The following is a 7,606-nucleotide window of genomic DNA, read 5'->3' as shown; positions in this document are numbered from 1 at the left end:
ATACCAGTTGCCAGCACATGCAACTACCTGAGAGGTTCTTCTGGCCACCAGCGTCTTCTCTGTTTGCCTGAGGAAGGCCAGAAGAGCGAAAAATGAACACTAAAGCAAACCATTAGTAATGGCTAGCAAGGGGGAGAAGAGAGACCTGATTGTAAGATCCATGACCCACAATGCCTCCCAGAACCCCCTACCTGGAATAAGAAAGAGCTGTTCACAATGTAACTGCTTAATGAAGTCATTTATTGACTTTCATTTCCTGCCCTCTCTTCCTCAGTTTTCTACAAGCGTTTCCTGGAATCCCTCCCGAGGAACTAATTGTCCTTGAATCCTTGTCTCAGAGTCACTTCTGGAGGAGACCTTGCTTTGTAACTCAGAACCTTCGTATTAGAGTCTGAAATCAGTAACGTGAGCACTGTGTGAAGTGTGTCTGGTCCCTAAAGACATACATCATGTCTTCTCATGCAGATAAACTGGGCTATGTTCCACTAAACAGCCTGAAACGTTTCCTGTGTGCAGATCTTCTACCTGCATCAACGTCTTGTGAATAAGATCTTGTTTCTAGATAATATTTGTAACATATCTCTATCTTTACGTCTAGGGAAAAAATAACAAATCTGCATTAGCTAAAGAACATTACATCTAACCATATGAACCTAATTCTAATTTATTATGTTACATAACTTACTCATAAAAACGAATGCCATTTATCTGGCTATAATCTCTCTGTTTGGGAAGATAATTGAACCTTTCAGAAATAGCCTTGTTATCTCTTATTTCCTCTGTATTAAAAGTTGGAAATTTTACAATTTTAAAGCTTGTCAATTTTGTCAATTCATAGGCAATAATTTGAATTACTCTTGATAGAATTATTTTATATGAACTAATTTAAATATAAACTTGCAACTTTGGGGTTAGGGACCTTTAAATTGAGCGCATATTCTCACCAAAAAATGGCGAAATTATTAAAATACCATTTAAAGTGAAAAAATAACATTATTACTCCTAGATAAGAGAAAATCAATTTTCCATAAAATTTGTCTTTCAAAAAATAAGATATTTTTAGACATACTCCCTGAAATGATATTTAAGGATAAAAGACTGAGGTGGAAATATAATAAATTTTAAAGACAAACAAATATAATACTACCCCATAATGTTGTTGAATGTCAAAAAACAGTAGATTTTTATTCTAAAAGGAAAAAATTCAGGAATTTACCTTCTCAATAGTATTTTATGCCACGATTCCTTTTAAGATGATTGATTTTTGAAGCAAATTTTCCTATAGAAGTTTAAATTTTTAATATAGTGTGCAGATGTTCACTATTAAAGGATTCCAGAATATCTGAGGTAAAGTCATTTAATGTGCCTCTTGTGATGATCAGTGTGGGGGTTCTTTTGGAGGGAGCATACCTGGAAGTGTTCAGGATTTATTTCAGATGCTGTGGTCAGAAATCACTCCTGGTAAGTAAACTCAAAGGAGCATATGCAGTGACCCACTAGACTATTCTTCAATCCCTTACTATGATTATTAACAAAGATGCCATTGTGTTTACACCTAGTTCTAATTTCTAAAATATTTATAATTAGATACATATATTGCATATACTGTCACATATTATTTTTTGTGTATAGATATATCTTTATGTATTATAATAAAAGTCATGACCTTTGTTTTTATGTGAGAGATGAATGCATTTCCTTATACTTAATCTATGCTGAAACATCCTGTATGCCAACTGACAAGGTATGTTCTTGGCAGTTTCAGGTCCCCAATTGACTAACTTCAGAATATATTATATTTTTCCAACAGTAACATTTGGTCTCTAGCTTGTTCCCTAGGCTGGGGTTAGAGAGCAATGAACACATGGGATGCTTGAAGCTTGAAAAGATTCAGCTTATTGAGTTTGTATCTCTCAGCATTATTTACTAGATCTCACTTTAGGTAACCAGCTACTGTTTATTTTCCATTTAAAAATATAATCATATTGCATAGTTTGATCAAGTAATTTATGTATACTTAGTTTATTTTAGAGAATAATTATGCCATGCTTCAAATAATAGAATATAAAGAATAATAATCTGAAAAATGCATTCTCACTGGAGATATGAGCAGTCTGATTCAAGCTACAGAAATAGTTTTCAAATCACTGAGTCTTAAGAATTGGTATAGAAGATTTGTATATACATGCATGCATATAGATAGGGATTTTTGTTTTCTCAAATGTTCACTAGTACAGGATTGTATTCTAGTTCTTGAAAATAAGACTTTGGTGCTTATTACTATGCTGTCTCTGAAAGTCAGGTACACTGACTACTCTTATAATGAGCCCTAAAGAGAGAAAGAGACATACACAAAGGATTTTAATGGGAGACTATCTTGTTGTTAAAACTAAGCAGTCCTAGAATGATAAATTATTTTAAGTTTTATCATTTTCAAAACATTTGAAAAATATGCCAACATCTTAAAACACTGTTCTTTCTTTCTGCTATAATCCAAAACAGAAATCTTCAAATCTTGTGAAAGCACATTCACATTTCATTACCACAGCTGCCCAGGCAGCTGTATAGAAATCTATGAGTTGATGATGTTTCTGAAGCTCTGACAGGCAGACTGCAAGAAAAATCAAGTGTAAAAACACTAATCCTGAATTAAAAGGTATGTAGATCACACTCATTTTTATGAATTATAAAATTCAAATAGTCCCCTATAAAATACATACATTTCTCAGTTATTCCTGGCAAAATTGCACACTAAAACCTTGATACCAGTTTGATCTAGTGATAAAAATTAATATGCTAGCCTTAGGAACCTTGGAATAGCTGTAAGGCACAAAGATATTTGTTTCTTTGAATAGCAGAGTCTACTGAATCTGCATTCTAACCCTAAGATCCATGGGTGCATTAAAGGCAATCATTCAACTAACTTTATAATCAATATTCATCAGTAAAATGGTATTTGGCATAATGATCAAAATTTAGCCCTTGAAACAAAAGTACATGGATTCAAATAACAAAGATTAGATTTCTAGGATATTCATGGGAAAGAAACACATTCTCTTTCAATACTGTCCATTACTGAGTCATTAACCCAGTGGAAAATAATCACATGACAGAAAATAATACAAACAAATAACAACTTACAGATAAAACATATCTTTTTAAGATGAATGGCTTGGATGGAATTGAATTTATGTGATTTCTGTCATACACATGACTGTGTAGAGCATACATTCAGTGCTACAGAGGAAGTGGTAGAAAAAAACTTGGGCCATGCAGCCTCCCAGAGAGATAACATAATTCTCCAGCAACAGGTTGGCCAACATCTTAGGAGTGCTCACAGAGGAGAAGCCGATGTCCAGCACAGACAGGTTTCACAGGAAGAAATACATGGGAGTGTGAAGATGGGAGTCAGGCAGCACTTCCACGAGGATTAGCAGGTTTCCAGCCAGAGTGCAGGGGTAGAAGATAAAAAAAAAAAAAACACAAAGAGCACCATTTCCTTCTGTAGGATGCCCCTAGAGTATAAACTCTGACTGAGGTGTGGTTCTGTATCGCCATCCACCTTCTGTTTTATCCTATAAAGTGGAGAAAATGCACAAAATGAATGACTGGAGGGATGACATTTTGTCACTGGCTGCCATTTTAGACAAAAAAGAAGGAAGGAAGGAAGGAAGGAAGGAAGGAAGGAAGGAAGGAAGGAAGGAAGGAAGGAAGGAAGGAAGGAAGGAAGGAAGGAAGGAAGGAAGGAAGAAAGAAAGAAAGAAAGAAAGAAAGAAAGAAAGAAAGAAAGAAAGAAAGAAAGAAAGAAAGAAAGAAAGAAAGAAAGAAAGAAAGAAAGAAAGAAAGAAAGAAAGAAAGAAAGAGAGAAGAAGAAGAAAGAAAGAGAGAAGAAAGAGAGAAGAAGAAGAAAGAGAAAGAGAGAAAGAAAGAAAGAAAGAAAGAAAGAAAGAAAGAAAGAAAGAAAGAAAGAAAGAAAGAAAGAAAGAAAGAAAGAGAGAGAGAGAGAGAGAGAGAAAGAAAGAAAGAAAGAAAGAAAGAAAGAAAGAAAGAAAGAAAGAAAGAAAGAAAGAAAGAAAGAAAGAAAGAAAGAAAGAAAGAAAGAAAGAAAGAAAGAAAGAAAGAAAGAAAGAAAGAATGAAAGAATGAAAGAAAAAGAATTTATGTGATTTAATCCAAATAAATAAAGATAAGAAGTGGGTGGCTTCACTTATATGTGGCATATAAAAAACAAAGTAAGAAAGAAAAAATGTCCACTGAAAATAACCTTTAGAATTCGATCACAAAAATAAGGTTATTAGAAGGGGTTAGGGAGTGCAATTAAAAGAGAGTGTACCAATTAATTCTGGTGCAAAAATATTGACACTTTAGTGGTGTATGTAGTGTCATAACATTAACTTGTAAAATATATAAACATTTACAAGCCAATATCATTTTAAGAAAATCTAAATTTGAATACATGTTTAATAAATATACTTTGTGGGGAAAAAGGTTAAATGTCAAGAGTAATAAAATAAGATGAATAAATATGATAACCTTAGAAAGGCATAAATTACGATTTTTTATAGAAAACATTTTAAATGTTTAATATATATTAATTAAATACAGAAAAATTAAATCTAAGGTCAGTGAATACAGATGTCTTAATTTCATACTTTCAATAACAACTGTTATTTCTAAAATGAATATGCAAATAACATCAAATATTACAAAATCCCTACTCTGAAGAATTACACAATTTCCCCATTTACTTCTTTCAATCCCCTTCCCTCCTCCACATGTAGAAAGAGTGTTGTATATGTTAAAGTCATTAGAATGTTTATTATAAAATCAAAATTAAAAAGCTAGTTATCAAAACATTACATTTTCTATTGTCAGAAGAAGTGCAACTTTCATCGTTAAACATGATACTAAGCAATCTAGGCATTAAGAATATTCTTAATGTTAGATTCTTTTTTACCGAGTTTGGAATTTTTCTCCAATGATTTGGATGCTATCTATAATAGGGTCTTGTGTTCTGATACACAGAATTGAAATATGATCTTCAGATTCACACAGTGATTGCATATGGCAGATTAATGTCAAAGAGGCTTTGAACAAGGTAGGCTCATCATGAGAATTTTCTCCTAGCACTGAGTTATGACCTAATGTGTTCCCCTGCAGTGCCCCAAAGAGATGAGAAAAGATGGTTGGAAATATTATATAGTGCCCATAAAACTAGATGTTCTTTCCCATCATTCAAGGGAAAAAGGCAAGAAAAAGATTTGCTAAGCCATCATTTCCAGATAGCAGTCTGTTGTGTGACCATTGAAACTCACCTAAATTATTTTGAAGTAGATCATACTTTCAATGTCACTTTAAAATATTGGTATAATAAGAGACAGATATTACAAAAACCTCAAACCACTCACTCACTTTGGATGTAGTCATCACATATAGTGAACCAAGAGTTTTGTGGATAAGAATAGAGAATAAAATATATCACCGTTGTGAATTTGATTTCTATGTGATTTCTAACTTGGTTCTCACATAAGATCAAAGACCATTTTTTTTATGGTGACAAATTTCATGCTGTTAGCTTCAGGATGGGTCAATGTGTTTCCTTCATGTGGGTGAGCTTCAAATTTTTTAGTTTTTTTTTGTTTTATTTTTCTACTTTTTAAATCACCTGGCCTTCTAAATTCTGCTTTCTGAGATGGCTCTGATTGAGACATATAGGAGTACTTGGTAGCTATGTACCAAACTAATTTTCAATGTAGAGAGAAATAAGATACCCGCAGATAGAAATGAAGTGAGTCGATCAAGTCAGTTTCAGACTCCATATGTTGTTCTATCAAATGATGTCCCTTTTTTGGTTGGTTCATAACTCACAGAAGAGTTTTATAGAAAGAAATAGCTCCTAGACTAGACATCATGAATACCCTCCCTAACTAAGTAACCTTTCTCTGTACCCTTATGATCTACCTCACAAAGAACATACTAATTATAGTCATATAGGCATTATCATCAAAAGATGCTAAGATGCATTTTGATGTTCTATTGATTTTTCTATTTACAAGATTATCTTCAAAAGTTTAATAAGGATGGAAATCTGGAGCTAGATTACAGCAAGTAGAGAGCTTGCCATGTACACAGTCCTGGGTTTGATGTCCTACATCCTATATGACCCCAAAATTTGTCGGAAGTGATTCATGACTGCAGAGTCAGGAGGACTCCTTGAACACTGCCAAGTGTGGCCAAAATAACTAAAAAATAAAATAAGGAAAGAAACAGAAAAAAAAAAAAGTACAGCACATGGGATGTTTGTTCTGCATGTGGCCAACCCAGGTGTAATCTCTGGTGCCCATATGGTGTCCTGAGCACTCTCAGGAGTGACCCTAAGTACAGAGCCAGGAGTAAGCCTCACATACAGCCAGACATGGCTCAAAATTACCCCTTTAAAAAAAGTAAGGATAATTTTTAATTCCTCTTGAGATCTACTATAGAAACTTACACTTGTTCTTTTTCTCACCCTCATGAGCAATTTCCTGATAAGCCTGTAAACTGTTGTTAACTTCAGAATCCTGTGATGGCGAAAAGTATACATATTATATTCCATTTAATGGTGAGCAACAATCCATTTGGATTCTTGAATCTCATCTTAATAGAAGTGTCTTTAATATGCTCTAAGGAAACGGAAGTCTTAAAACCAAGTAGAAAAAATAACTAAAACAAACAAAAACCCTTTGCCAAAAACTCTATTGCTAAAGTTTTGTTCAAAGGGGACTTTTTAGCAGTCCTACTGTGTCCCTTTCTTAATTCTAAGCAGATGCAACCTAAAATTAATAAATATTTACATTTACATCAGTGATTTTGATCCATTTTGTCACTTAATTGTATAAAACTATCTTCTGCAAAATACCAGAATACTGGTATTTCAAAATAAATTGATTTTTAAAAATGGACATAGATAAAAAGCTACAGATGGGGTTTTTATATACAGTTGTTTGCTTGGTAGTTAGAATATTGAATCTTTCACCCATTAAATGTATCCTCACCACAGATTTGCTGCACCTGCTATTTTACATCTCAGTATATTTCATACTGAATATTTATGGTCCTTTCAAAATAATATGGAGACAGACTAAATGATCAGGAACAGCCCAAGGCTGACATCTACTGGATCCAAGAGCAATTGCACTTGTAGTAGCAGAAGAAGACTCATTCTACTTTAAATTGTAAAGTAGGGTTCAACCATTATGACAATTATAGACAGAAATTATCACTCTGGACAAGAACTGGGTGCTGAAAGGAGATAAAGTGATATTCATGATACTCCTTCTCTAAGAAGCAACAATGTCTAAATGGGAAAGGATAAAGAGAGAGAAATAGAGGAGAAAAAAGTCTAGCATAGAGGCAGGCAAGAGGAGGGAGGCTTGAAACTGGGGATGTGAGGGAAATATGTACTGGTGAAGGGTTTTGCACATTGTATGACTGAAACTCAATTATGGACAACTTTATGACTGAGGGGCAAACAACTTTATTATGAATAATCTTGTAACCATGGCATTTAAATAAAGTCATTTTTAAAAAGTGGTGCCTAGAAATAGTTCAAAGGGTAAAGCAATTG

This window comes from Suncus etruscus, chromosome 4, assembly GCF_024139225.1.
Source record: "Suncus etruscus isolate mSunEtr1 chromosome 4, mSunEtr1.pri.cur, whole genome shotgun sequence".
In the NCBI taxonomy this organism is placed as follows: domain Eukaryota; kingdom Metazoa; phylum Chordata; class Mammalia; order Eulipotyphla; family Soricidae; genus Suncus; species Suncus etruscus.
The sequence above is the reverse complement of the archived record's forward strand: the minus strand, read 5'-3'. Positions refer to the sequence as shown.